We start from the raw sequence: 6,595 nt of genomic DNA on the forward strand, positions 1-6,595 counted from the left end.
CTGCAGCAAGGGTTTCTATGAAACTCTCACTGGTTAAGAGATTATTTTCTATTTCTCTAGCTCTTTGGGCCATTCCCTGTGAAATTTGGTGCCCCTACTTGAAAGGTCCTAATACCAAGAAAATAAGGACCCCTTAATGAAGTCCGAATTATTGCCTCATTCAAATTTTAATTATTTAACGTTTTTGTTTGCTTATCCTTGATTGTACTGTCAAATTTTACTGATGCTAATGTTAAACTTGTTTTTCTCACTCAGTAGCCCATGAAGAAAAAAAAAGAAATTATTCAAAAAGTAAAAACGGCTGTCTTGTGATATGCCTGATTATAAACCGAGTTATATATATATTCGGAATTGTAATTTATATATATTCAGAATTGAAGTTATATATTCGGAAATTGAATTTATATATTCGGGAATTGTACTTATATATCCAGAATTGAATTTATATATTCAGAAATGGAATTTATATATTCAGAATTGAAGTTATATATTCGGAAATTGAATTTATATATTCGGGAATTGTACTTATATATCCAGAATTGAATTTATGGGTGATTCTTAGACTACAAGCACTTTCATGTCCTTTGGTCATATTTTTAAAAATACATATAATTTTGTACAATTCCCTCTTTCTTTGTTAAATTAACAATAAAACCATCTTAGAAACTTTTTACCATGTGTCCATTATGATTTTTTCTTACTTTTCAACAGCCTTATAGGCTTCAATATCACTGTTTTGCCCTTGTCCCACACCCAGACTTTTAAAATTAAACAATGAAAATAAAGTGTAAAAATATAATTTATATGAAAACATTTAATGTTCCTGAACAAAGTAATACTCAAATAATAAAAAAAAACATTTTACTATTTAATGTGAGACAGTTGTCAATATTATTTTTTACACAAAATATAGTTGTCTCACAGTATCACCATCATTTCCACCACAGCAATGTAATTTCCCTTTAAAAAGTCTGTATGAGAGATTGTTTAGGTGGTTGTTAAGGAACTAGACAGTGGCAACGGAGCACATGTCTGATATGGAGGAGATGTGCATTTTCATGTACAGCTATTGAAGAAAAATCAAGGTAAATATTGCTTGAACAGACAATATTTTTATTGTATGTCATTTCCAAACATGCTGTACCTTCATGGAAGTTTGTAAGAGGATAGATTTTTTAAGTTAAATAAGTGTATTTTGCATGCATCATATGCTAGCTATCAAATCAAAGCTAATATGTCAAGCTACCTTGAAGTTTTTCACAAAATACTGTAGAAATGTCATTTCCACCACAGTCATTTCCACCACACTTCCCTCTGTGGTGGAAAAGACAAGAGTGTGGTGGAAATGAGAAAGGCATTGTGTTAACACATAAACCCGAGCTATCTATGTTGATAAGGCACAAATATGGATTGTAAAAATAGATATGTGTAATACTGTGTTTATATATTAATTAAATCCAGAAACCGCAATGTTTCAGGATGGGAGGAAGCTTGCCCCTCAACCAGCACATCACATCCTAACACATCCCACAATTTAGGTCTGCAGCACATTCCGGACTTACACGAGGGGCTTATAGGTCAGTGAACATTGGCAGAGCTATCAGGGACTGTGAGAACACACGTCGCTGTTTTAGTTTCAATTTTTCGCTGTCAGAAATGGACTTGCGTCCGTAGCAACGGTAACCGGAAACAAAGTATCCCTACATCCGGTTTTGGTCGCCATCTTGTGAAATAGGCCTATTCAATGCCTCGTCTGGCAGACCGCCAACTCCGCCGCTACGTGACCGGCTCGGGAAGAATTAAGAGAAAACATCTTCCATGAGGTTGAGGGGGGGGGGGGGGGCGGATTAGGTTTGTGCATCTTGGTAAGACCCTCTTTACGAGATGATAGACGATCTTTCCACAAGAGACGGAAGATCGTTCCATTTGAACACGGTATCTTTTTCCGGGAGGACAGAATATCGTTTTGTGGGGGGCGATGGATCATTCCATTCTGACAAGGTGTCTTTCCAGGATGATGGCCGATTTTTTCATGGAGACAGAAGATCATTCTGCGCGGGCGAGAGATCTTCCTCGTATGAGGAAATATGAGCGTTATGATTATTCTCTTTGGAAAAGTGATCTTTCCACAAGTACAGAAGACACTTCTGTAAGTGAAAAAAAGTTATTTCTTTGACAAAATAAGCTTTTCCCCGGAGGACAGAAGATCGATCCACAGGGATAGAGCATATTTTCATCAGGAGGCGGGTTTTTTGAAGAAGACAGAAGGAGGAGGATCTCTCCGTGAATATAGAACAATGTTTTTTTTTGCGGGGGCCACGGGAAAGAACTCATTAGAATAGACCTTTAAAAAGTTCTTGGTCGTGATGAAAGCTTTCTTCTGTTCGTTTTTTTTTTTTTTCCCGGGGAGCGGCGCCAGGCTGCTGCGAGGTTGCGTTCGAGGCGAGCGCGTTCGAAAACCCTCGTTCTGCGGTACGGGGCACGGTTACGCAACCTCGCTGCCCAACAACCCGCCATTCCAGAGCCCGGGCCTAACGGCGGAGGCCGAATAGCAGACTCCAGACCCCGGATGTAATTGTGACATTAAAAAAAAAAGGACAGGAGCCGACCGCGGGCTACGCTAACGGCCCTCGCGGACGGAAGGGGCGAGTTTAATGGAGTATAGGCACCTCTTAAACAACGGCCAGAGATGCCCCACTCCCGCCAGCGCTGGGGAATGGCCTGCGCGGCTTTCAGGAATTGAAATTACGGCTCAATAACAAGGAGAGAGAAAACGCGTCTGAGCAAAGGGTCTTTTCTATCTGCTTTTTTTTTTTTTTTTTTTTGTTATTGCTGCTGCCTAATGAGCCGTGCAAAGTAATTAGCAGTAGCGGCAACAGCAGCTACAGCGGGTGATTCTTCTCCTCTCTCTCTCACATACCCTCCTGCTCTCTTTCCCTCCCTCCCTCTCCCTCTCTCCCTCACCCTCTCTCTCTCCTTCCCTCCCTCTCCCTCTCTCTCTCTTTCTCTCCCCCTCCCCCCTCTCTGTCTCTCTCCCTCCCTCTCTCTCTCCCTCTATGACTCCCTCCCTCTCTCTCACTCTCTCCCTCTCTCTCTCTCCCTCCCTCCCTCTCTCTCTCCCTCCCTCGCTCCCTCCATCTCTCTCTCTCCCTCCCTTCCTCTCTCTCCCTCCATCCCTCTCCCTCCCTCTCTCTCTCTCTCTCTCCCCCTCCCTTCCTCCCTCTCCCTCCCTCTCTCTCTCTCTCTCTCCCCCTCCCTCCCTCTCTCTCTCTCTCTCTGCTTCCAGCGGACTGCTGATTCCATCTCACGCCAAAGGAGGGCAGTGGTCGCCTCTCGAACGCGGCTGAGGGCTCGGGCTTGGTTTTTGGCGGACACTTAGGAGACGGGCTCGTCCGGCTTCAGCCTTCCTGTAAATATACAAAAGCGCGATGAAAACAAATGATGAAACTACAAGTAATCTGAACATTAACAGGTCGAAAAAAAAAATCACATCCCAACCCTGTGGTTATTGGTATTGGTACGATTTATGTTTGTCAGAGCCTGCACTGTACGCTTTAACGATACGAAGCAAGACAAATGTCTTGTTTGTAAATGATTGACTGAAGATGAATACTGTTACTGAAAATGCTATTTTGGATGACAGGTACATCATCATTGAATAATATACCTATGCTGCGTGTTATAGATAACACAGACTTGTAGCAAATGGACGGCAAAAAGAAATCATTTTCCCTTTGACATTTTATGTGATATGTGAAGTATATCAATGGCTCCCACGTTTAATTGTGAGAATTTACATTTTACGTGCAAATGTTATTTCCAGAATTATGTTTTATTCAACACAACAGCAATTTATAATCTAACAATGTTTCATGCGTGTCTTGAGTTTTGTTTCTAGTTTGCATGACTCTCTCTACTTCTTTATGGTGTACTGGTGGCTGTTCGACACGGTTATGATCTTCTGTAGTGTAAACCACACTTGACATGTGGAAAGGGACAACGCATAGTTATCTTGAACAGGCATGCACGCAGACACAGAGCTACAAGGTAAGAACTGTACTGGCCTAAGCTCCCCAGCCTACTATACCGTGACCGCGAAACCCCGGACTGAAGGACCAAAGTGGAAACATTAACGGAGCTCCTCGAACCCGGGGATGACGCTCGGCGGCAGAGCGGGCTCGCGAAGCGTGACTCTGAGCTCAGCTGGCGCGAGCGGGCCCGAAGCCTTGCCCCCCGCTCCGCCTTCAGGTCACGTCTGTCGTTTCTACGGATGTCGACGAGGCCTTCGGACTCCTGGGAAATTTCAGGTTGACCTCTCTCTCTCTCTCTCTCTCTCTCTCTCTCTCTCTCTCTCTCCCTCTCTCTCTCTCTCTCTCTCTCTCTCTCTCTCTCACGCCCTCTCTCTCTCTCTCTCTCTCTCTCTCTCCCTCTCTCTCTCTCTCTCTCTCTCTCTCTCGCTCCGATATTTGTCTTCGGTGCGCCTGCATGTATGTGCATGTCTGTGTGCGAGTGTGTGCGCGCGCGCGCGCGTGTGTGTGTGTGTTGCTCTGTATTACTCTCTGGTGTATCTTCACTCAAGGTTGCCTGTAAGTGCTGGAGGAAATAACACCGCCACACGTCTTTAACCCTCGCAGTGCCCCCTGCCTCTCATCCTCAGATCCATCCGTTTGGCCTTTTTCTTCCTTCTTTTTTTTGTCTCTTCGGCTCCTTCTAGCCCAGTCCCAGCAGAGCTCCTCGGTCTGACTCTTTCCAAGCCCGGGCCTGAACTGCAGAGATTCACGGAGGGCGTTTATAAAACCGAACCCTGACCCCGCGTAATGCGCAGCGGGGGGCGTGAACCATAGACGCGGCTCGCTTTCCCCGAAAACAGACGTCGCGTATGCCGCAATCAGCGCGCAGCGTCTCCGATACCTTAGCGTTGCAACAAACTGACCGCGGCGGCGGCGAGCGATGCCGTGCGTCACGCTCCAGAGCGCGCCAGGCGAACACTTTGTTGTACGTCGCTCTGGATAAGAGCGTCTGCCAAATGCCTGTAATGTAATGTAATGAGACGGAGGACCCGCTCTTTGAGCCGTGATGACGAGGACAGGATGACGCAGAGCGGCTTCCTCTGTAGCGTCCGCTCAGCTCGGGGTCCTTCGCCGAGGTCTTCCGTCAACCGAGCGCTTTGAGCACAGAGCCGAGGGCTAACGGTACGCTGAGTGGCGGGAAGACATTCCGACGATGAAAGCGGAGCAGGAAGTGAAGAGTGAAGAAGCCTTCGCCATCCTTACAACCGACTGAACAATCGGGTCTCTCGGTGGCAGCTTCTGATTGGCTGGACAAGATATGAAGAAAGCTGGCGTAGCATAATGGGTGAGGAGCTGGTTTTGTAACCTGAAGGTCACGGGTTCGATTCCGGGGTGGGACAATGCCTTTGTACCCTTGAGCAAAGGTACTTGCTTCAGTACATCTCCAGCTGTATAAATGGATGCAATGTAAATGCTGTGTGAATAGCTGTGTAAGTCGCTCTGGATAAGAGCGACTGTTAAATGCCTGTAATGTGATGTAAAAACTGTACTCAATAATACATCCACTCAGTCACTGCACTGTGTATATAGCATTTATTCAATCATATTACACAAAAGTGGATGATAAAATTATGTCAGGTGGTTTGTGCTGAAAGATGTTGAGCAGTAATTCAACTCTAGCAGTTATATACGAGTCTACCAGGGACTCAGATGAACTCCATTAGAGCTAATTCAACATGGAATATTTTACCGGGTAGTGCTCAGAATATCTTTCCTCTTAATTTTGTCGCAAATAAGTCAGATGAGAGAAAAGAGAGGACGGAGGACAGTGCCAAGCGCAAACCAAGCGGCTCCTGACTGATTCCGGAAAGGAGTGAGGAGCAGTCTCGCTTTTTTTTCAAAGGATTCGAGAGAGCAGAGCTCCCAGAGTCCGAGTCAGACGCCGCGCGTTTCTTTTCCGGCTTTTCAAAGTTTTTCGCTCTCAGAAAGCCGAGCCGAAAGGGAAAACCGGTTGGGCGCCCGATCAAAACGTCTCTCGAAACACGAGCGAAACCTTTTCTCCCGGCTTCTGTGGTTCTGCGGCGTCCGTGCGCTTTTCTCTCCGCGCGTTCGTCTCCTTTCTTAATCCGAGGGGGGACGCGTACGCGGTAGAAAGGGCTCAGACGCGCTCGCTCTCGAGCCGTCTCTCGCCTCCCTTCCCCTCAGTTTGAATTCCTAACGAGTCGACGATACGCTAAGTCAAAGGCCGGGGGGGGGGGGGGGGGAAGGGGGAGGCGGCCTGTTGCCAATATGTCATTTTTTATTTACCGTGCTTCCCGGCTATGAGAGGAAGGAAGAGAATCGGGCATGAGGGCATCCATCACGTACGGAGATCCTGATTGGCTGAGTTAGTGAGTGAGTTTGTGGCTTCCACAGTAATACTATACCATCACACGGTCAGAGGACTGTACAGACCGGGCAGAGTTCAGTTCTTGTTTGTTCTACACATGTTGGGAGAGACGGAGGTCAATGGAAATGAATGCCACTGGTGTTGCATGAATGCAGAGAGACAGATGGAGTCAAAGGGGACGGCCTCTACAGTGGAT

The 6,595-nt window shown here is 46.2% G+C and overlaps 1 long non-coding RNA gene across 1 annotated transcript; it reads left to right on the plus strand.

Moving 5' to 3' along the window:
- Positions 1 to 968: 968 nt before the first annotated feature.
- LOC118236276 lies at positions 969 to 4,979 on the plus strand. Its single transcript, XR_004767008.1, has 3 exons — positions 969 to 1,085; positions 3,287 to 4,307; positions 4,715 to 4,979. It is a non-coding gene; the product is annotated as an uncharacterized LOC118236276 (long non-coding RNA).
- Positions 4,980 to 6,595: the final 1,616 nt, after the last annotated feature.

The sequence above is a fragment of the Anguilla anguilla genome, chromosome 9, assembly GCF_013347855.1.
Source record: "Anguilla anguilla isolate fAngAng1 chromosome 9, fAngAng1.pri, whole genome shotgun sequence".
Taxonomy (NCBI): Eukaryota; Metazoa; Chordata; class Actinopteri; order Anguilliformes; family Anguillidae; genus Anguilla; species Anguilla anguilla.